Source organism: Equus asinus, chromosome 11 (genome assembly GCF_041296235.1).
Source record: "Equus asinus isolate D_3611 breed Donkey chromosome 11, EquAss-T2T_v2, whole genome shotgun sequence".
Classification (NCBI taxonomy): Eukaryota; Metazoa; Chordata; class Mammalia; order Perissodactyla; family Equidae; genus Equus; species Equus asinus.
This window is the reverse complement of record NC_091800.1, coordinates 78,655,049-78,679,837: the sequence shown is the minus strand read 5'-3', so window position 1 is coordinate 78,679,837 and position 24,789 is coordinate 78,655,049. Positions and strand designations below refer to the sequence as shown.

The 24,789-nt window shown below is 43.1% G+C and overlaps 1 long non-coding RNA gene across 1 annotated transcript in view; it reads right to left on the bottom strand.

Moving 5' to 3' along the window:
- The window catches only part of LOC139046521 (uncharacterized), a 66,811-nt gene that overhangs the window by 38,332 nt on the left and 3,690 nt on the right, over nt 1–24,789 (bottom strand). The window contains exon 2 of the long non-coding RNA XR_011506651.1: nt 16,971–17,049. This is a non-coding gene — a long non-coding RNA (uncharacterized lncRNA). The remainder of the gene's footprint in view (nt 1–16,970; nt 17,050–24,789) is intronic.

The window sequence follows — 24,789 nt, the reverse complement described above, 5'->3', positions numbered from 1 at the left end:
TCTTCACAGTGTATGCAGACACAAGTAAGTGATGCTCTCTTCAGTGTCTCCTGGATCTCTTAAAACTCAAGGAAATGTGCTTTTTTATTTCATTCTTCGTCCCTAGGGACCGCTGATAGTGATTGAATTCTGAAGAGATGTGGATGATGTAGGCAATTTATGCCCATTTTTATTACTGCTTAAATTTTGAATCAAAGATTTAGTATTTCAGAAAAACTGCTTGATATATTAACATCTGACCTGAATTTTTATGGTGTCCTTTAACTGCTTTACAGGCGGCAACTCTAATCACCTCTTCAAGCCAGGCCGGGCATCGGCAGCAAGTTTCGGCGGAGCCTTCTTCAGCCCCGCTCTGGGACGTCTTCAGGGCGAGTATTGGTCATCTATTCGGTTTTGCAGAGAAATGCTGTGATAGCAATCTTTTTAAAGTTATGTATTGATTTTAATTAAATATTGACATTGAATATTAATCCATTTTTTACAATAGAAAAATTGGAAAATACGTCATCTCACTCATCAGAAATAACTACTCTTAACAAATAGGCATAATTTATTGCAGCCTTATTTGTCTGTGTTTTCTAATGCTTGAGGTCATTCATTATATACAATTTTATATTTTACTTTTGCTTAAAAATCATATCACCGGGTAGTTCATAAAACTCTCTTCACAAACATTTCAATGGTTACACAATATTTCCTCATATAGATATATCTTACTTTAATTATCCAAGGTGGACATCTGGGTCATTTCTTACTTATAGTAATACTGTCATAAATACCACTATTCATAAATCTTTATCTGCATTTCTAAATATTTCCCTAGGATAACATCCTAGAAGCATAACTTTAGGATCAAAGGATATTGAATTTTAAGGGTATTTTCCCCCCACGTTTTAAAATCTGAATGACTTCTGAGGTTTGATAAAACACGGTATTTCACAATTGCACAGACCTGCCAGTTTGAACTTGGAGACATTTAGACCCCATTGTAAAACATTATAAAGTTCTATCTACGGACTCTTGGGTCCCTGCATATATGTTTCTCCCATCTACATGTGTCTCTTCATTTCTTTGTCATTCTGTTCACACAGTTGTTCAAAATTTTCTAAAAACACACGTTAAGAAAAAATAGAATTTCTGTTAAAACATTTTTGGATGATATGGGAGAAACTTAACATGGTCATCTCTGAAGAGATGAACAGAGGAGGGTAGAAAAGTGAGAATTTTATTTTTGCTTTGTATCTTTCTGTTCTATTTGAACTTTCTAATTAAATGCATCGCTTACATTTTTTAAATAACAAGGGTGATCTTCTTGGTGTGACTACAAGTTTCTGGTTTTTTCTTTATGCTTTTTGATATTTAAATAAAAGATCCTTTTTTTGGAGGAAGATGGGCCCTGAGCTTATATCCGTCCCCATCTTCCTCTACTTTATGTGTGGGATGCCTACCACGGCATGGCTTGATAAGCGGTGCTTAGGTCTGCGCCTGGGATCCGAACTGGTGAACCCCAGGCTGCCAAGGCAGAGCATGCAAATTTAACCACTATGCTACTGGGCTGGTCCCTAAACAAAAGAAATTTTTTTTTTTTTTTTGAGGAAGATTAGCCTTGAGCTAACTACTGCCAGTCCTCCTCCTTTTGCTGAGGAAGCCTGGCCCTGAGCTAACATCCGTGCCCATCTTCCTCTACTTTATACGTGGGACGCCTACCACAGCATGGCGTGCCAAGAGGCGTCATGTCCGCACCGGGGATCCAAACCGGTGAACCCCAGGCTGCGGAGAAGCGGAACGTGCGAACGTAACTGCTGCACCACTGGACCGGCCCCTAAAAGATAATTTTTGAAGGAATAAACAAAAGGGTGTATCACCCAATTCATCATGAAAATTATTAGTAGAAAAAGTAAACAAAAAGTTAAACTGTTGATAAAATTGTACATGGTAAAATATATTATTGGATAAAAAACATAAATATAAAAGTCTTCTTAATTAAATTTAAAATAAATTAATTAAATGAGATGTGCAAAATTTGGCAGGGGAAATTTGCACTTAATTGAACAAAGGGCCAAGAAATAAAAGTCTAAGTGTATAACTGGTAAAATTTTCATGTTTTTATATGATGCAGCTGAACATTTTCATGTTTATTAGCTCTTATAGCTCCTCTTTTAAAAATTGCTCATGCCCTCTGCTATTTACATATTAGGCACTTGATGTCTTTTCTCATTGATTTGCCTTATTTTTTGTATTACAAATCTATTAGCAATTCATTTGAAATATTTATTGCAATTTTTGGGGGCCAGCTTGTTTACAAAGTATTAAAATGACTGCTTAGTTTAATGCATCATTGTCACAGTTATTCCTCCTAAAAGTTACAAGACTTTCAACCACATTCAATCATTTATTCACAGCTCAGAATATTTATTTAGCCTCTACCTTGTCCCATGCAGATACATGGTACTTAAAACAGTGGGCATCTGAACTCCCCTCTGAGTTTTGCCCCGCCCCATTTCCCAAACATAACAGAACATCAAGTGTACATTCGTTTCCTAGGGCTGCCATAACAAGGTGCCACAACCTAGGGGGCTTAAACAACAGAAATGTCTTGTCTCACAGGTCTGGAGGGAGAAGTCCAAAATCAAGGTGTTGGTAGGGTTGATTGCTTCTGAAGGCATAAGGGAGAATCTCTTCCATGCCTGTCTTAGCTTCTGGCGGTTTGCTGACAATCCTTGACTTGTAGTTGCATCACCCCAATCTCTGCTTTCATCTTCACATGGCATCCTTCCTGTGTGCATGTCTGTCTCTGCATCTAAATTTCCCTCTCTATAAGGACACCAGTTATATTGGATTAGAATCTAACCTAATGATCTATTTCTAAATAAGGTGACTTTCTGAGGTACTGGGGGTTAGGACTTCAACATCTCTCTTTGAAGGGACACAATTCAGCCCATAACAAGTTAACCTAAGCTTGATTGAATTGGCCACAGTTCTTAGGGCAAACAACAGAATCCTCTCTAGCTATTTTAAACAGAAAGAAACTTATTAAAAGACATTAGTTAACTCTCAAAACCTCTGAGTGAGCAAAGAAACAGGTTTGGATGCTACACAACCAAAAGTAATCTAGAAAAATATCTAGTAGCAGAGCCATGTGACCCATGCAGTCACACAGGGCACCACTCAGAAGGACCCCCGTGCTTGGGTCAATGCCCTTCTCTCACTATCTTGAAATTTTAATGATTTTATCTTTGAACTTGTGTTCTGTGAGTGAAGTCCAGAGAGAATGTGCACATGCAGAGGAGATATGCAAGACATGCTCGCGCTGCGTTCTTAGCTGCCTCACTCACATATAGCCTTCCCAGTGCCTTGTGAGCACAGAATTCATGCCTGGTGCTTCAGGGAGACTGAAAGCCAGTGCAAGGTAAGTGTTAAATCTATGATGAGTAAGCGCTGACAGCTAGGCCACACTTTCCATCCCAACCAGAACTTACTCCAACACAGAATGAAGGCACGAGCGACTAAGGAACCCTATCACATCCTTTCTCATGTGTGACTTCCCTATAAAAGCCAATGGCTTACAGTGAAAACTGATGACATGGAAGGAAGGGAAAGATAGGGCAACTCTTTTCCTTTCAGTCCTTCATCACTCATCAGTAGCTGAAGGTGGAAAGTGCCCATATCAAGAAATGCATGAAAAACAGTTGAGTTAGTTTTGTGCAGCGTTTCCACTGTTCTGATACAAACAAAATACACATGCATGTATGAGCCATGAAACACAAATTGTGTAATTCGGGTGATTCTGCATGTGTTAAATGCTCTTATATTTACACTTAAAACTGGCATACAACATAAAGATAATGATAACATTCATGCTAATAATTTAACATTTTAATTTTTCTTTACTTAGAAAGATATTAAATAGCAAATAAAAAAAGTCAGGGCAAGTTGAGAGAGAGACAGACAGCAGAAAAAAAAGGAAAAAGCTTTATATTTTAATACCATAAATGGCACTATTTTCTGACATTTTGAACAAGGGCTCCACATTTCCATTTTGCACTGGGCCCCACAAATTATGTAGCCTGTCTAGTAGAAAAGTCCAACCCACCACCAAACGGTCCCAAGAAAAGCCCTCTGACACCACAGTCAGACACCTGGCACCAGTGACTCCTCAAATGGAATGCTAGGGCTCCAACACAGACATGCTAGATTTCCATTGGTGCCCTAACAAAGGATCACACATTTAGTGGCCTAAACACCCAAATTTATGATCTTACGTTCTAGAGATCAGAAGCCCAACATGAGTCTCACCGGGTTAAAATCGAGCTGTTGGTAAGGCCAGTTTCCTTGCTGGAGACTCAAGTGGAATCTGTCTTCTTGCTCTTCAGCTTCTAGAGGCCCCTGCCTTCCTTAGCTCGTGGCTTCTTCCCTCATCTCTGAAGCCAGTAGTGGCAGGTTGAGTCCTTCTTACGTTTCGAATCTCTCCTTCTTCTGGCTCATGTTGGGAAAGTCATTCCGATTTTAAGGACTCATGTGATGAGATTGGGCCAAACCAGAGAACCCAGGATACTCATGGCCCCCATGGTATCCAGACATCCACCCTCCCAGGCATATCCATGTCCAGGTCTGAAGGAAGGCCAGCTGCTTGGCAGGACTAGAGAACACATGGAACTCTTCAAGGGGGTTAAGGAGACATGGACTTTCATTTTCCTGGCTGGGTCGTACACAAAGGCAGAGCAGGTGCCGAGTGAGACTAGACAGTGTCTGCAATAGCGGGTCAGTTATTGAAGGGAGACAGCAGAGAGAGAAAAAATAATTACAGGTGATGCTGATGCTACAGCAACATCATATAATGTGGTGGGAGAACAGGTTGACAAGGCATGGTCTGCATCCCCACCCCGGAGCCCTGAACCCTCACATTGATCTTCACAGGACCGGCTCTGCAAGCTCTCACTCTACTCTAAACAGAGCAATTAACTTTGTTGTCTTATTTTCTCTACTATTGTCAGATCTGTTTTTCTTTTGCTTGTTAAATACCCACAATAATCACATCAGAGGAAGATTAAGACACCATACAAAACATAAAATTCACATACAGCTTTTGATTTCTTTAAGATAAGTGGAATTTTAAAATCTGGTTATTATTTATGGTGATATTAAATGTGGTTGTTGTTTTTAACGCACTTTAAATTGCTATAGAGGCATAAAGTAACAGCAACAAAAAAACAGTTTTAGTAACACCTAACAAGCAGCAATGTGATTTAGGCTAAAAGCCTAAAACTTAATTAACTCTGCTGTGATATAGCAAAGGCCATGAACCCCGTGTTAAAGGAATCAAAAAGAAGGGGGGAAAATTTATGCTTACATCGATAGTAACAGCATTTTTATACTGCTGATTTCTGAGTAAGGAAAGCATTAGAATCAGAGAGTATATTCACGTTTAGTTTGCACATATTTTTGAAGAAATAGAATATTTTCAGACAGAAGAAAAGCATGCAACAATTTAAAAGGAAAATGACTCAATGCTTTCATACGAAACTTTAATTTTCACACAACTTAGATGAGCTACACAGACTAAAAATGTTACAATAACAAGCCTTTTATTAGGGAAGCTGGGGAAGGGAGGACTAGTGAGAAAATCGGACAACATGTTGAATCTGGTTACTTCAGTAAGCAGCACGGGAAATAAAATATCAAGAGTAACGAAGAAAAGAATGGAAGATGGCCGTCGCAATATCCCTAGACCACAGGGAATTAATGGAAATGAATTTGATTTATATGTAAAGGCAAATTCTGTCCTGGGCTCTGATCAGTAAGTCAGCATAAATCTTTGCATTATGCTAAGGGGAGAATAAAGACCTTTTCCCATCCTGCCTGGGATCAAAGAGACTCTGCTCTTGGGGTCTCAGTTTCTGAGCGCCTGGTACAGACTCCTCGAGATGAAGGTCAGTGTTTGAGGCTGGAGGAACAAGGATGCCAAGATCAGTCTGGGCTGGTTTCAGCCCTATAAGGTCTTCCCAGCTGAGCTTTGGATGCTAAATTTTCAGCATGCATAAAAGCTCTTGATTGGCAATCACACCACTGGGACCAAACCTGTTATAGTAACAGGCAACTCCATGGGGATGCCCCAGAAGGGCTGGAGAAGAAAGAAGAGAACAGAGTGCCCAGAGGTCAGTCCTTTCCTCTTTGTGGCTGTGTGGAGGGTCATAATAGAGCGCACACGTGGCTGATATCCAAAAATAACTACGGACTGGTGAGGCACTCCCAACCAGAACGGAGGCCTGCACCATCACAATGCCACGCAGGGCCCCTGAGGCCCCCTATAGTTGGGATTCTTTCTGATTTATTTCTTCTTTCAAACCTGACTTTCTTTACCCCTGCCTCTCAGAGATCTGCTCTCCGCTGGGAGACAATGAATGATAAAATGCCATCCTTCCCAGGACACATGTGGACGATCCACGTAAAAGGTGAGTCTCCAGAAGGTTGTAGGAGGTGCTCCCATAGCAGAATTTCGAGACACAGGGGCAGACTAGTAACAGATCATTTTCATCAGGTCTCCCTCAAATTATATTGTCTAGTAATAATCATCATCATTTTGTCCTCTACTTTGCTGCTCGCGCTGCATTTATACACACATGATTTCGTTTCATTGGATGTTAAATCCATCAGGTCTTTATCAAGCAACTGGGAGCACGGGGGATGGACACCATTCTCTCCCTCAAGGATTTAACAGTCCTACAGGAGAGATAGATATGTGGCTGTGATACCAGGCTGAATAAAAATGTGCATATTCTAGGTCCACTGAGGAAGCAATTACTTCAGACTGGGGCAAGTATGGGGGAGACAAGAGAAAACATGGCGGGAGGAATGAGTGGTGCCAAGGTCATTAAGAGCTTAAGGAGTTGCAGTGGCCAAGGGTGGAGATGTCAGTCACATGGGTATCCGCATCATAAACAGAGGGATAAAATCAAAGGTGACATGACAGACAAAGGCGGTCTGAAGCCAAATTATGAAGATTTAAATATGATACAAAGTAACGTGATTTGACCCACATAACAAATATCCTATCTAGAGGGGAGAGACCCCGTCACTCCCTTTTATAGACCGAGAACCTGAGAGGCTAAACCACACAGCTACTCAGAAGCAGGTATGTTCCTCACATCCAGGTCTCGTCCCTCCAACACGCTCCCATCTTCACACAGACTAGCCATGCGTGAGACCTCCTGTGCTGCTTCCCCTTGAGGCCAGAAGACTCAGTTCTGTATGTCTGCTGTGGGGTGAACCGACGTGTTGAAGTCCCAGCCACTGCTACCTGTGAAGGTGACCTTTGGAAATAGGGTCCTGGCAAATGTAATTAAGACGAGGTCCTACTGGAGTAGCATGGGCCGTTAATTCTACATGATTGGTGTCCTTGCAAGGAGAGGAGAGAGGGAGAGACTAACACAGAGAGAGCGCCACATGACGGCGGAGGCAGAGATCGGGGTGATGCAGCTGCCAGCCAAGGAACACCCAGGACTGCTGGCCACCACCAGAAGCCAGGACATGGCTCTGCTGCCACTCTGATTCAGGTGTCTCACCTCCAGACCTGTGGGAAAATACACTTCCACTGCTTTCAGCCATCCAGTTTGTGGCAGTTTGTTACAGCCCTAGGGAATGCAGAGCACATCCAAAGCACTCCTGGAGCAGACATAGAGCTGAGTGTCCATTTAGTTCAAGGGTAGAAGTTATAGAGAATCTGGACAAGTGGACAGGCTTCCCGACCTCAGGCAATGCACATCTGGAAGTCACCGCACCTTCAAAAGGGCCAGTGCTGACCCCTGTCCCTTCACCCGCTCCAGCAGCCACGGCCCCCAGTGGAAGAGCACAAAGTCGTTTCGCTCAGAGGGGAAGACATTTGCTTTCCCTCTTCAGTTGTGCTGCCCACAGTGGGACAAAGGTAAGCTGAACACTCTCCAAAAGGGCAAAGCTGGGCCGATCCCAGGCTTGTAAAATTTGTAAGAGCATTTTAAACCAGAAAGAGACACGTTTGACTCAAAAATTTTAAAATAAACTAAAAAACGTTCACCCCCCTTTGCCCCCTCTCCTTCCTCCAGTGAAACAGACTCAGCAATTTAAACTGCCTGGTGTTTACACACAAACTCGATCCCAGAAACACATGGAGGAGTTAGTAAAATGAGGAGGCCAGGACAAAAATTTAGAAGGCAAAAAGTCAAAAGAAAAGGGCTGACTTTTCTAAAAAATATAGAAACCAAGACCAAATAACGAGGATTGTTCTAGAATTCAAAACAGCTTGGGGAAAAGTTTGTTTGCCAACAATGGAAAACTCAGTAAGGAGAGAGAACAGAGGAAAACTCTAAGCAAATGAAGAAAAGAAGGAAGAATGGGAGGGAGGCAGCCCCTCTGGATTAAGTATGTGCTATGCCAGGATGCAACATCCACGCTGATCTAAATGTGGGGTCTTACTTCACTCGCAGAAGAAGCCAGGACATAAATATTACTAAACGTCATTTTACAGATGAGGAAACACAGACACAAAGAGTTGGACTTATCATTCCAGGTCACAGAGCTAATGAGTGGAAGAGCTGCATTTCAAACTCCTGACTGAAAATCTAGTGTTTTGGTTTTGTTCTTTGTCTTTTCAGAACTCCCCAGCTAAGGCAAAAAGAGTGGAATTTTGGCATCCTGATTAAAACATATCTGTACACAGATGAAAAATCAAAGGAATTAAACTAAAGACTGTATACATTGGTTTTGGTGGGGGTGTTTTAATAGGGATAACGGGACATGAGAGTTTCCCAGTAAAAAACGGAAAACTTAGTCTTGTTCAAATATCTTTGTTCTAAGCCAAGTGTGAATAAACCAGGCAATAAGGAAAGAGGGAAAAATCTGCTGAGGAAAATGACAATTTTTTGTCTGCCTTTGAATCTTAAAATATTTGGCACAAACCTTAAGAACAGTTCAAAGATTTTTCCTACCAGCTGTAAGTTAAATATTGGAAGTGAATGTCCTCATTGTGAATACAAACATAAATGCAAGAACATAAAACTGTCAGTTTCAAAGAAGATTGTATTTCTTGTGCAGCTGGTATCTTATGAAAGAAGCACGAGGCCCATTCTTTTCTTCATTCTCATATGTGACCCTTGTGTTGGGGTGCCCATGGCCTAAAGCAAGATGGTTCTCTCTGGAAGGTTTTAAACAGTTTGCTTAACTCAAAGCATGGGGAAAGGGTGGGACATGGGCCAGCAGGTCATAAATACCAATCCTTGAAGCCTCACTCTGCCACTATACTGGGGGAAGGCAGCCAAGCTCTTTTTCTGAGTATCCTTATCCATGAGATGCAGATATGTAGAGCTGTTATAAAAACTTAATTAGATAATTTGTGTAAAATATTTGCTGTCCTGGATTGAATAGTGCCCCCCCAAATATGTTCACTTCTGACCTCCAGAACCTGTGTGTGACCTTATTTGAAAGAAAAGTCTTTACGGAAGTAATTAAGTTAAAGATCTTGAAATGAGATCATCTTGGATACCCAGGCAAGTCCTAAATCCAATGATAAGTGTCCTTATAAGAGGGAGAGGGGGAGAAGACATGGACACAAAGGAGGAGAAGGCCATGTGAAGAAACTGGAGTGATGCAGCCAAAAGCCAAGGAGCACCTGGGGCCACAGAGCTGGACAAGGTGAGAGTGGATTGTCCCCTGGAGCCTTCATAGGGAGCACAGCCCTGCTGACACCTTGACTTCAGACTTCTAGCTTCCAGAACTATGAGAGAAAAAGCTTCTGTTGTTTTAAGACACCAGGTTTGGGTTGGTTTGTTATGGCAGCCCTAGGAAATGAATACACTGGGAAATCCTCAAAACAGGTGCATTCTCTTCTCCCCTTCTTTTCCTTCCCCAGCTTGAGTGAGGCCCTGACCCATGGAACTAGGACACAGTTCCCTAGTAGATAGCCTACCATGCTCCCTGCCTGTGAAAGAGGAGTAATTAACAGCGTCACCCGTGGTACCGTAGCATCACCACAGCGAGCAGAAGTCCATCCTGCCTTCGTGTGCATTCCCACAGTGATGTGCGGTCCTGTGGAGTAGGAGAGGCAGGCTGTGATGCACACTGAGATCATCTGTAGAACAGCCAACATGGAGAGAGCTCTTCTCTGGGCCAAGCACTATCTACGTGCCCTCCGTGCATCAACACGTTTAATGGTTGTAACAAGTTCATGAGGCACATCCAGCCTCATCTTACAGAGGAGATAATTAATGCACAGAGAGACTGACTAACTTGCTCACAGTCACAGAGCCAGTAAATGCCAAAGCTGGGGAATTCGTGACCAGGCATTCTGATTCTTGAATTCATACTTTTAATCACTATATTAGTTTCCTGTGGCTGCTGTAACAAACTAGGTAGCCTACACAACAGAAATGTATTGTCCCACAGTTCTGGAGGCCAGAAGTCCCAAAGGAAAGTGTCAGCAGAGTTGGTTCCTTCTGAGGGCCATCATCTCCGTGTATCTTCAGATTGTCTTCCCTCTATACGTGTCTTTATGTCCAAATCTCCTCTTTTAATAAGGACACCAGTCATATTGAATTAGAGCCCATATTAATGACCTCATTTTACCTTGATTACATCTGTAAAGACGCTATCTCCAAATAAGATCACAGTCTGAGGTATTAGGAGTTAGGACTTCAACATCAGTTTTGGGGGAACACAATACAATTCATAACAACCACTGTCCCGTACTGGCTCTCACAAATGAAAAATGAAGTCACCAGCTCTGAAACATACCCCCATCACTAGTTCTGCTCTTATTTCATTACAGCCTAAGCTATTGCAAAACCATCAGATCAGGCAGTAGCATTTCGTGGATCTGTTGTGAATCAAATCCTGGCTCTCACACTGGGGGACTTTGGGGAAATTTTTCATCTTCTGAGAACCTCTTTTTCCTCTTCTGATGAGAAAATATAGTCCCTACCTCATAGGGCAGTGGGAGGATGAAATGAGAGAGCCCAAGTAAAGCAGAGTGCCCATAAAGGCTCCTTAACATCTGGCCCCGTCCTTAGCCACTGCTGCCTCCCTCTTTCTGCCATGGCACACTCTGCTCGCATTCTTTGCTGACCTCTTCCTGAGCAGTTCTGGAGCTCGCCATTGGACAGGGGCCCTCCCCAGTAACCAAAGCCTTGATTTCCCACAGCATTTCCTTGTTATCTTATCCTTCCCTTTTTACCATCAATGGGAATTAGGACTTTCCCAGGAATTGGTCTTGGGGAAGCAAGGTGACAGCAGGTCTAGGCACGGCTAGGGTGGAGCAAACCAAGGACTTGCATCAGGTTGCAAGTTGTCCCAATTACAGGATTCAGAAAGGCAGAGAAAACTCAGACTTGACTCAAGCCAGTGTCTGTATCCAAAGGGATATAATTGCTCTGAATTTTCTGGGCTCCTCATTTGATCCTTTAAAATCCTGTGTGATTGACAAACCAGATATTGTCACTTTCAACCTAGAGAGAGTGTGAGTGACTTGTCCAGAGCCAGGACAAATGCAACGGCAATGTCAATGACAGTACAAATGCCAGGGGAATGGAGCCAGAGGGCACCACTCAGCTCAGTTCAGTTGGTTCAACAAACATTTACTGAGAATCAAGTAATCATTAGACCCAGTGCCAAGCAACAAGGGCACAGAAGTAGAAGCAGAGACGTGGCCTTCCCTGCTCTCTGAGCCCTCACGGTACCGGGGCAGATGTGTGCACATCGCAGAAGGGAACTGTGCACACAGTTCCATGGAAGTCCTGGAGAGGGAGTAGCCAACCCAGTCAGGGGCTCAGGGGAACCACTGGCATGGTGGTGGAAATGTGAGGCAGAATGTGGAAGAGGGAAATGGAAACAATGGTGTGGGCAGGCTCTGTGGCACAGGAAAGAGCCATAGAATCTTGATAAATGATTCATTTCTACTAACTGGAGGGCAACTGTGGGAAGGGAAGCGTGCCAGCAGAACCGAAGCTGCACAAGGAGGCAGCGGCTAGATGATGAGGGGCTTGGAACTATTTTATGCCCAATGTGAACACTGTCTTGTGAGGAACAGGAGGCGTTTAAGTGTTTTGAACAGAGAAAAGACAAAATCGGCTTGGGATTTGAAAAACCCACTGTGGAGGATGAACTAGGCCAGCGGTTCTCAACCTTTACTATTAGCAGAATGACCGGGTTTATTCAAACACAGATCGCCAGGCCCACTCTGAGTGTCTGATTCAGTATGTCTGCAATAGAAACCGAGAATTTGCATTTCAACTAGTTTCCAGCTGCTGCCGCTGGTCCAGCCATCTTGCTTTGAAAGCCACTGCATAAGAAGGTGGTAATTCTGATGTAGGGAGGCCAGGAGAGAGGCCCGCCCCGTCTCGAGGAGGCTGAGAGAGAGGGCCTGAGCTCAGGCAGTGTGGGCGGGGTGCAGAGATGAGGCTGGGTCTCAGAGACTTCAAAAAGTAGAGTCTAGTGTCCAGCTAAATATGATGAGGGGGAAGGAGCTGAGGGGCCCCCCAGGTTTCTGGCTTTTGTGATGACGTAGATCGGGGCAAGCACCTAGCAGTGGATGGTGGGTGGTGGGGAGGAAGGTCGGAGGGGCAAAACAGGCGAAACCATGACAGGCTTCAAACATCCCGTGTTGGAGATGTCTTCCGTAGAAATGGGTGAAGCTCTCTAATTTGGAGCTCAAGGAAAGGGTCTGCACTGGAGAGTAGCTTGGTTTAATAACCAACGTAGTGACTCATTTCTGTAGCATTTATATGATCAGCCAGGCAACTGATTAGAAAATTTCAATCTGTTACTGCTTTAGAATAATTTGATAAATTACCAATACCTCTTAGCATGGGTTTTAAACACCAACTGTTCGTAAATACTCTAGAAAAGTGCGAAATAAGATACTCTAAATTTTGCATTAATTTCTAATGACTTAAAATATTACTTAAGGGGCCAGACCCGTGGCCTAGTAATTAAGTTCGGTGCACTCTGCTGTGGCAGCCCCGGTTCATGGGTTCGGATCCCAGATGCAGACCTACACTACTCATCCATCATGCTGTAGCAATGACCCACATATAAAATAGAGAAAGACTGGTACAGATGTTTGCTCAGAGCTAATCTTCCTCAGGGAAAAAAAAAACTTAAAATATTACTTATTACCAAATAAATGTGAAATATCCACAATGTGGTCTGTTTTATGCATCCAGGCTTTATCTTAGGGGATAAACTAGGTCATTTACTTTAAGCACCACAGTGGGAAATGTATAATTTGTATTTTATTATTTTATTAATACTTTTATTCTCCATATACTAATTTAAAAGGGATTTCAGTAAACTGATTATGATTTCTGTTATGGACTGAAGGTTTGTGTCCTTCCAAAATCCATCTGCTGAAGCCCTAACCCCCAGTGTAATGGTATGTAAAGGTGAAGACACTGGGAGGTAATTAGGTGCAGATGAGTCAAGAGAGTGGAGCCCCCATTATGGGATCAGTGTTCTTATAAAGAGAGGAAGAAACACAAAGTCTCTCTCTCTCTCTCTCTCTCTTCCCACTCCTTCCCCACAACCATACCAGCACCCTGATCTCAGCCCTCCAGCCTCCAGAACTCTGACAAATAAATTTCTGTTGTTTAAGCCTCCCAGTCTATGATATTCCATTATGGCAGCCCACACAGACTAAGACAGCTCCCTACTGGGTGGTCTGACAATTGTCACATGTCCATCATGGTCTAAGGCTCTTCCTGCCTAATCCTGCCTGCTCCCCTCTTTCCTTTCACAGGTAACAGATCTGCATTGCAATCTGGAGGTTTCCCTGCCAAGGAAACCTGCACAAGTTGTACCTCCCAATAACCTAACCGTACTTCTCACACCAGTCCTTAAAACACTTCAGTGGCTTTCGGTTAGGATGATGATCAAATCCTTAACGTGTGCCATAAAGCACGGAGGGTCTGGCATTCCCTCCTCTCCAGCCTCATCAGCCACGGAACTTGCCCTCCGTTCTCCCTCTCTCCCCATCCCTGTCTCTCTGCGCTCCAACCCCACCGCCCTCACTCCACGATGTAATATGTACCGCGCAGGCTTTGCGCATGCGCCCTCCTCTCCTTGGACCGCTCTGCTTCCTGTCACTCCTCCTCCAGCGGCAGTAAGAGCTCCGTTCTTCCTTTAGAGCTCAGCTAAATTATCCTGCCTCGAGAAAGCTTACCTTACTTCCCTGATGAAGCAGTTTCTCCTATTATTTATTCTTATTAAACTGTGTACCTCTTCTTAGAAATATCCCCGTTGTTACTTTTACATTTATCATTACAAAAGATCTGATGAGTATCTGTCTCTCCTACTAAGTCATCAGCTCCATGAGGGCCAGAACCACAACAGTCCTGTTGCTGCCGCTTGCTCCCGTGTTATCGCCAACAGGAGGTGCAATACCTGCTCCAAGTAGACTCTCACAAAGCGTTTGTTGGATAAATGAATGAATAAAGCTTGTAAGATAAACATGAAAAAGCCAGATTCTCCCACCCCAAGTTTCATGATTAAAAGATGAGAAAATGCTAGTTTTCTTTCTTTGCTTTTTGCAAGTCTTTTCCCAGTTTCTCTTCCAAGAATCAGTTAATACAACTATAGCATATGAGAGCTGAACTCAGACGCAGCCCTAAATCAAGAGCAGGATTTGTAAACATTTAACCCAGGACACTATGCCAAAGAGCGTATGTTGGAGAGAATTGTAGCCATGTGGCATGGAGCTGGGGAGAGTTTCTTTGCGGGTTTTAATTGAATTGGGGGTTGTAGGCCCTTGCTGGGAGGCCCCCCGCAAAAAACAGAAATGTTTTTTAAACCTCTAGAAAACGTCCATGTTTGAAGCAGCTCTCAACTTTCACCCCCTCCTACAGCAAAGTTCAAAAGTTGGAAGTTCCTCTTGCTTAACTCCCCAAACTCACCTCCGTGGTAGGCTGGGCTTTTCTTTCCAGGATGGTGGCTAAATAGATCAGCCCTTGAGTTAAACTTCTAATCCTCAGTTCAGCAGTGTTGAACCCATAAATCCTCAAGGGAGCATCAGCAGTTCAGAACGAATGAGCAGTTTCAACAGGAATGCATTTCTTCCTTCAGTCTCAGTCAGGAATCAAATGCCTAACAGCAGCAAAGCTGGTGAGGACCATACACAGCTTCCAGCCTGTGACCTGCACATCTCTTCAACACATGAGAAGTGTGTGATGTGAAGAAAAGGATAAAACTATAAAGATCTTCATGGCTCTATGCCCCTAATAATAAGTTCCATGCAGGCAAATATTTTCACCTGTGTTATCCATAGCTAAAACAGTTCCCGGCACATAACTCAATAAATATTTCTTGAATGATGAATGAGTGAGTGAATTGAAAACTTAGTAAGTTCCAGACATTTTTCTAAGCACTTTACATGTAGCAAATCATTTCATCCTAACAACCACTTTGTAAGGTGATGGCTATTGCTATGCCTGTTTGCGGATGAAGAAACCATAGAGATTAAACAACTAGTGCAAGGCCATTGAGCTTGACAGTCACTTTTCAGGGTAGCCTTAACCCTACACTAGTCAGACCATGAAGCCAACACTCTCCCAATTCACACTCATGTCCCTGCATGCCCACACTTTCAATGACAAACTCCAGCCTCAAGTCTATATTGCTATGCCATATTGCCACTCAACCCTATACATGTTTGCAGATTTCTAGGCTTGGGATATACTAGCCTGGTATGTCCAACTATCACCTCAGTTCTAAGAGAATTTGTCTGCTAATGTATTTTCTACACTAAGCTGAGTTCCTAATCTGTGAAGAATATCTATTAAGTAGAGCAAATAATTGGTAGGAGCAATAAGACTTGAGACTGAAGGAGAAGTTGTACTTTGCTAATGTATATTTTGCAGATATAGCTGGCTTCACCAGCTTGTGCTACGAAATGAGATCACACTTCTTTTTAATACCTATGTAATTATGGCAAAGCCCCTGGGTCTACATGTCCACCTGGGTATGGCCTCCTGACTTCTTGCAGCCACAAGAAGTTGCCTTTGCTTGTTGCCTCTGCTCTTCGGGACACAGCATCTTCCAAAGATAAACATCCTGATACCCTAAACCATCTTGAAGAAGGAATTCTGCCCTCCTAATCTCCCCAGTGCAAATGACAGCAACTGTGACCTCTAACAAGAATGCATGGAAGGTTTACTGTTAGCAGAAAGACAGCACCGTGTGTCACAGTCGCTCCTAGAATCAGGCACTCTCAGATTCATAGGTCCCAACCAGACTTCAGCATCCCCGCCCAGCCTCCCCAGCCCAGGTCACCCACCTGGGGGAAGCCATGTCTATCTCCATCAGTGGGAATCTTGGTGGCTTCAAACCTCTGAATGCAGACTTGACTTCCTCAGAGTCCCAGAGAGCATTACCTCTCCAGTCCCAGGCTCACCTCAGTGAGAGTAGCCACGGCTATTTCCTTCAGGTGTATCCCATGTCCCAGCCTCTAGGGTCTAACCCCAAAGACCTAAACCAAATGATGGCAATAATTCACAGAGCAATATCCAAGTCTGGCTCATTCCATTTTAAAGAACACTATGTGTGGGAATCTAGCAGCCCAATTCCAGAAATCCTGCGCCCAGTTCAGTTTCATTGTCTTCTGTCCCACACAAGGCAAGAGAACGTCAAGCCTGCTTGTCCCTCATGCCATTGTCCAGTTTTCCAATTCGCATCTAAGGCTTGGGGAAGAACTAACAGACACACACACACACCCTCTAAGAACAAGCAATAATTTTTCAGGTGTAGAGTACTTTAAATTGTGATTCAAGGGGAAAAAAGAACATTGTCCATGATTCTGCGAGAACACAATCTTAGTAAAGTCTATAATTTACATGACACAACAGAACACTGACCAGCCCAGCGTGACGCACCTACCTTTATGTTATGCCACAGCAATCAAGGCTGTGCCAGATATCGCCCATCTGCCCTTCCAAACCCATTTGACCACCACTCACCTTGCTGTCTGCTTGCCCTCTGATCTGTTGGGAGTACAGTGCCCTCCGAATTCCAGTTAGGCTTGGCCAGTGAGCAGTGCTGATGGGAGATTGGGAAGAGAATTAGAATATTTATTCCTCCAGCTCAGTCTCTGTAGGGTCCCCTGGAGCTGGCTATGTCCCTCCATCCTCCAAAGGCCATCCTATCTACATGATTCTCCCAGGCCCCTGTAACTGCCCCTCTCCTTGTCCTTCTGGGGCCAGAGGTGGGAACAGCTCTGTCGTATTAGCACTGCTTACTGCACTAGTCTTTGGGACTCCCCAACAGCCCCCCCCATACATGTGTAAGTAGTCCCTTTATTCAACGCCCCCACTCCTCCAACCCCCACCCCCAAATCATCCTAATTGAGATGTCACTGTGTCCTGGTGGGACACTGACTGACATAAGAGCTTTTCCAAGATAGACCTGCATGACTGAAAGAGCTGGGCAGATTTGAGCAAAGGAAGGGTCTTCTGGGAGTTTCTGAAACTGCTGAATGTTTTAAGTTCCTGTACAGTAGTGTTCCTGCGTCTATCTCTTTTCTCTTCTTCTGTCTCCACCCAACACCCTTCCTCATGCTATAGCCAGGCTTTTGTTCCCAAATACAATAAAGGAAAGTGTCTGAAAGTGAACAATACAAGTCTTGGCACCTATAGGCAAAATATATTCTAATACTTGTTTTCATGTGATCTGAAAAAGAAACAACAGGACAAGAAGAGGAATGTTATTACGAGCTGGCAACCTCCAGCCTGGTCTTTCTAGGCTAACATTTATGACTTACTGCTTTAGAGTCTATTTTATAGAATATGTTGGCTACAGGCATATTTTTTCCTTTATAACCACTTGCTTTTTATATATTATTAAACATTTAACCCTGGACTGAGGTTCTATTGCATTTTTAAATTTTAATATTTCTCAAATGATTTGAAAATGTCCATTTAGAGTAATGTTAAAAGGGCCCAGAGATACTGTAATTATGGTGCTCTTCACTAGGGACTGGCAATTCTGCTTGTCTCATGACATACCCTTTGGGGACTGGGGAGCTGCATGCTACATTGGGGAAACAGAAAGAAAATCAAATGTAAACAGTGAGATGGATGCAAAGCAGAAGTTTGGAGGCAGGAAGTGGCAGGGAGGGCTCTCAGCTGCTTGTGTGCCTGGCTCATGGATGCAGAAACGGGTTCAGGCAGTCTGGGGTAACGTGACCTCTGTTGAATATGGGCTGTAATTTTGCATTTCCCCACTCGTCTCTCACTGGGAACAGCATGCTGGTGATGGACGCAGCAGAGAAGAGAAGAAAGCCTTTCTGTTCCCCTCTAGGAGTCTTCTGTTCTCCAGAGAAGGTTCATGCAAGTGCATGTTAGGACCACCCATCGCATTGATTTCCCTCCGCCAGAAAACCATCCATCCACTGTGGTTTGTGCTGAGTGAATTGGGTTCACATGAGAATTGCCTCAGAAGTCACAAACACGATTTTTGCCTCAGTTGTTTTCAAGAAGCTGGTATCACCTCACTCACTGATCCGGTTAGCTCAACCCTACCAGGTCCACTGGGCCCTGCATTGAGCTGAGGGGGCAACGAGGCCTTCAGCCTCACTGCTGCCATGTGAGAGAAGGGAGAAGGAAGGAGCAAGAGAGAAAGTGAAATGCTGAGTTCAGGGGATGAAAAGAGATCCAAAATGTTGTTCATCATGCCAGATGAGACTGTGGACTCCTTCTGTGTACAGTAGGGAGAAAGGGCCTGCTTCCAAGTAAGAGGAACTAAGTTCAAATCTGGAGTAAGAGGAACTAAGTTCAAATCTGGAATACTGCCTTTACGTAAATGGGTTACTTAAATTCTCCAAACTTCTATATCCTCAGTGGTAAAAGAGAGAAAATATCGACATCTCTAGGCTGATATGAAGAGCAAGATAAGGAATACGCAGGTGCGTAGCACAAAGACCCACACACAAGGAGCATGCTGTAATTTAATAGAATAATGTTAGAGAATGAATTTTAGTTTCAAAATTCCCTATTTTTCTTATTCCATGAAATGCTTACCATTCTCTCAACAGGCATTTCCTGAACGTTTGGTCTCAGTGAAAGGACTAGAATAGAGCATACTATGTAGACACCAATACAGTTTCAAAGAGTGACATGGGGAGTGTTTTGGCTCTGCTCTCCAGCATGCACCAGGTCTAAAAAAGGATGGAAACATCCTGGGCAAGACTAGAATGACTGAGAAGATGTAGAGGCCCAAACTACAAAATATGAAAAACAGATACAAAATGGAGGCTAATTAGCCTAAAGAAAAGAAGACTCTAGGGGAAATTACTAGGCACCTTCAATGGTAATAATAATGACAATCTGTTATTGAGTAGCTACTATATGCCAGAAACTGTGCTAGGTGTCTTACACACATTTTTCAAATCCTCACAACCACCCTGTAAGTCAGGTTTTATAATCACCATTTCACAGAAGAAGAGACCGAGGGTCAGAGAGAACAGGACCCTGTCTGCCCACAAATCCGTCTCACTCTACCCACTCCCTCCCTTCTGAGAGCCGAATGGCTGCCAGAGAATGGAAAATAGGCCTGTTTCTTTCTGGGTCTGAGACATGTAACTATGAACAATGGGTGGAAATTACAGGAAGACAGATTTCAGTTCGATAGCAGGAAGAACTCTGTAACGCTGGGGTTGTTCGCAGACAGAAGGCGCTGCCCTTGGAGACTAAATTTCCCATCGCGAGAGACATTTGAGACTTACTTGGAAGGGGGATTTTGGAGAGGGGAATGAGTACAATTCAAAAGTACATTTGCATTAGATGACTTCTAAGGTTCCTCTCCACTCACCTAAAATTCACTGTGTGTTGTCATTTCCCAGAGTCAGAGACTGAGGGACTCCTTTGCTCTCCCCTCCGTGTTCTCCTCTAATGACAGAGCAAAAAGCTCTGTAGTATTTGAGTGCTCTAGAGAAGACCTGCCCTCGTCCACGTCCAGCCCATCCCGTAAATGGAAGGGCTCTCAGTTCAGGAGATCAAAAGAAGCCCTGACACCAACCCCAGCATCTTAGCGTGTGTGATCTCAGCTTGAAAGTCCCCTGAGTCCGCACCCTCCAGAGAAGAACCACATCCAGGCCCTTAATCCTGACAACCATGCATTTGGGTGCAATAATGCAATATCTCACAAAATCTTAGCAAAATAAAATGAAACAAAATATAAAATAACACAACTTCCTTGCAAACAAAGCTTTAAAAAGAAAGCCAGCAAAGGTGTTTTAGACATCTCACAAGGTGCACATTGTATTGCAAAATTATTTTTAATGAAGCTGTTATGCTACGAGAATGCAATAAAACATCTGAAACCTGAAATTTCCTATTTTTATCACCTCCTGTAAAATTTTCAAAAAGGCCAAAATGATTTGTTTCAAAATGTGTACAGGAATAATTGGATTGAGAGTTTTCATGCCAACTTTCCATTTGGAATGAAATCTAGAGTCTGTTACTTCATAAACCACTGAAAATATGAACACAAAATGAAAAGGGTAAAATATTATGGACTATAAGAGTAATCAAACATAACATCCCCTGGAAGGAACCCGTGATTCACCATCTCCCAGTGTGTGGTTCAGCACAGGGACCTCTTTTATATGACAAAGTATTCACAAATAATTGGTTTTACCTGAATCCCCTAATTATTTCTGGAAAGAGAAATGCTATACACGTGAACTTCTATATGTGAACGCACAATGCAACATGCTAATCCTGCACTGGTTAGTTTGTAAGCATAGTATTATTCTGGACTGTTCACAAAGATTAAATACTAGCTCTCAATTTTCTGTTTGCAACACAAATCTGAGTTATTCCTTGTTACAAACTCTGGCAAAAAATGTAATCTTTGGGTGCTAAGCAAATGCACTGTAACACACAAATTGAGTATGAGAAGTTTATTTCAGATTGTGATTTGTTATAACAGTCCTGCCAAATGACCAGAAATTAATCATAGGCCCAGATGTGTAAGCATACAGGAAGACGTTACTAAGCTGGAGATTTCAGATTTAATTTTCAGTTCACACCTTTCTTAAAGCCATTCTTGAAGATCAGTCACTTAGGGAACAGACAAACCCTCTTCAATTGCAAATCAAGTTTCTGTTTTTGGTGGAAGTCCTTTCCAAAACATTTATCTCTGTCAATGTATCCCGTGCACGCTCCTTCATGAACAGCTTCCAGAATTAAGTAGAGCAATTCTGTCTACCATCTGGCTCTGTGAGCAAAAAGTTTTTTCTATGCGAAAATATAAAACTGACCTGCCCTGTAGTCTAAACTCATAAGCTTTCCAAGGATACTGTCCATAGCCCCATCCATTCCAAATGGATGGAATCTTAGATGGACCAGTAATCAGAGGTGAAAGGATTGGAATCTTATTTCATATGTTTACTTTAAGTTGTTTTTAAGAACATAGAAACTGGAATCACTTTTTTAAGAGTACCACCATCCCTGGGAATCAGCCCAATATTTACTTTTTACTATGTGACAATTGAGCACATTTTCAGAAATACAGTAGGAAACACTGCATAACAGAAGCGACACGGGTTGTATTTAACTGTTGCAGATGTTGGTGGTTAAAACTACCCAGATTTCAGTGGTTGATCTGTAATTAGACCTCCTACCCTTGGTAACAGTTCTAACCACATAGATTTAAGCTAACATATTAGATAAAATTACAGTTGGAAAAAATTTAAAAAGCATAAAAAGTCACTATAACAAGGGTGAGTTTGATCTTTCTTTAATTGTTCTTTTAATCCAATGGCGCCTGTATGTGCAAAGCAAGTGGGGGTTTCAGTCACTGAGTTGTTTTTTCCCTCCACCTTTCTTGGGCCCACCAGAGCAATACACTGCATACTGACAAATACAGTCAAGGCCACAGCATCTGAGTTCTCCCAGCTTTTGCTGCTGTGAAACTTTTCAATTTATCATTTTTAAAACACTTAAATCACCATGAAAGACTTTCTTAAGAAATCTCATTGTCTTTGTTTTACAAAAAGTAATTAATGAAATGAGTGTCCACTGTGGGCTAAAGAGTATTCTCATCTGTGCCATGCAAATGTGTAGAATGGAGGCCACCCAGATCCCAGCTCATCAGTGTAGTACTCCGCCTAGAATCGGGAAGGCTGAGATAGAACCCTGCCTGCTAAATTAAGCTTCAGCACAAGACAGTCCCCTTTCAGACCTGACAGCACTGACAATCAGTCAGTGTTGCCTAAAAGATCTTGGTCGATCCACTGCGATGAGCTTGAGTCGTCTGGCCTAGAGTCCTACATCAGAAAAGCTCCTGCTTCTGGGCCCAGCCATGCCCTCCTCCAGCCAGAAGAGCAGTTCCAGCGGCGTGTGCTAACGCACGCGTGTGCTGGCCAGATTGCCGGCTGGAATCTGCCCCGCGTTTACTTGCTAAGTGACTCTAGGCAAGTCACTTAACTTCTCTGTGCCTCAGTTCATCTGCGCAGTGAATATTCCAATAGTGCCTACCTCATAACGTTGTTAGGAGGATTTAATGTGTTGACACTTAACAGGTTAAACAAAGAATGAAAGTGATTCTTTCAAGCCCCTCACCTGTACTACTGACATTTTGGGGAGAGAAATTTTCAAAAGAACTCATGAAATATCAATTTTAACAAGCTGTGCCCGAGGAGAGCTGGAGGTAAAGCTATGAAATCCCTGTTCACAGTCTTTTCCCACCTTCTAGAATGCTCCTCCATCCTCTGTCCCCACTTCTCACTCTGTTCTTTAGCTTCCCTGGGGCAGGAATTCACCCAGCTCCTTACAGGACCATTTTTCCACCTCTTTCCGGTGGTTCAGAGTTAGGATTTCAGACGGTTATCCATAGAAAGGAGAAAGAGCTGATAATTAATTGACTCTAATGACATATGCGTATCCATATGAACATATGACTTTAGTCCAAGGTAAGTGTACTATTTCAGGCCACGTGACATGGTAAAATTTTTAGGCGCAGAAGAGTCTTCCTAACCTTTTTCTTATCACACAGTTCACTCCACCCTTCTTAAGACTATTGTCAGACGCAGAAATACAGGCATCTCCCTAGCATTACAGAGCTTATACAGTAAAGCATGCTGACTCCACTCAAAAGGGCAATCAATGTGAGCAACGTCAATCTTACAGAATCAACTTCTTTTATAGTGCAATTCAGATACAAACATTGAGATAAAAATGTTTTTATTTTTCATCAATTATATATTATGTGTAATAATAGAAAAATACCTAAAAGGCTTGATTGTATGTTCTACTGAAAAGTTTGATTTATGTAGTTGTAATTTTTCGTGTGTATATTGTAATCAAATAATAAAGGATAAATGTCTCATGCTTTCTGACTGGACTGTCTGTTGTGGTTAAAAGAAAAGTTGAACCTCCTCTGAGTGATAAATGTTTGTCTTCTCCTGTTTTAATGTCTTTTCAGTCTGCAAGAGAGCAGGTAAGCCAGGGCTATTGTCAGCCACACGCCAACCGGTGATTGACCGTACTTGCCACTAGGAGGAGCTGCAGCTAAGACAGTGACCACACCAGGTCTGCAAAGAAGGGAGAAGGAGAAGCGGAGAAAAAGAGATGAGGAGGATGCCCAAATAAAGCAGGAAAGAGGAGGCTCGAGGAGAGAGAGGCGCTCCGGCTGGACATCAGGGAGACTTAGGGAATCGGGCATCAATTTCTTCAGGTTAGTGATTAGGAGTCCTGATAAACGAGCAAAGCTGGGGCCTGACAAAGCAAGATTGCCAGGAGCTTCCATTTCTGAGAGAAGGGGAATTTCTGCTCCCTCTTTCGTCTGTGCTCACAGGGAATGATGAAGGCAGGGAAATGAAGTCACAGGTTCCTGATGAGAACAGGGATTTGGGAGGAATTATCAGCCATGACATGGAACCCTCTAATAACATGCTTGGTTTCATTTTGTTTTTGTTTAGTTTTCCTGCTTAACACAAGCTCCTTCCATAACCTCAGTGAGACAGAGTTGGGGAGGGGGTGTTGGGCTAGGAGGGGACAATGCTGAGTGTGGGGGCTGCAAACCAAGCCCCAGTGACAGGCTCAGTAGAAATGAGCATTATACCTCCGAGTTTAAAAAAATCTCTCCTCCCAAAAGTCATGACCTACTCAGCATTTCCCAAAAATAATGGCAAAAGTCACCATTGAAATGGATTGTTAATTGTCTGGTTCCATCACTGATAAGAATAAACTTGCTGAGGCCAGCTGGGTTTTTCTCACTGTGGCTCGTAAGCAACACTGTTCCAGAGTGTGGGGATCCCTGGAGGATAGAGGAAGGAAGAGGAGACAGGAGGGAGGCCCCCAGGCCAGAGGGCCTGGCCCTCTGGGAAGAGCCTACCACCAAATGCCCAAATCCAAGGGGCCAGAAGAACCCACATCCCACCCTTGGCAGGGCCCAGAACCTGTCTCCATGGGAGCCTTTTGTGCCAAGTTAAAATCTGCACTGTACCCAGAAGACAATGGGAAGCCTTTGATAGCCAGGCCATCACTTTATCATATTATTCTAATTCTTGGCATGGCATTTATCACTATCTAATATTTATCTATCCATTCACTCATTCATTTCTTCATTGTAATTGCCTGCTCTCCCCACTAAAATGTAAACTCGATGAGAGCAGGGACTTGATCTGTATCACTCACGACAGCACGCCCAGAAAATAATCTAGGCAGGATGTGGCAAGTGTCCAATAGCTACTCCTGCATGAATAAAGATATGTATTGTAGAAAGCATCCTCCAGCAGCAGTGTGGATGATGGGCTGTGGCTTTGGGGGGTGAAAG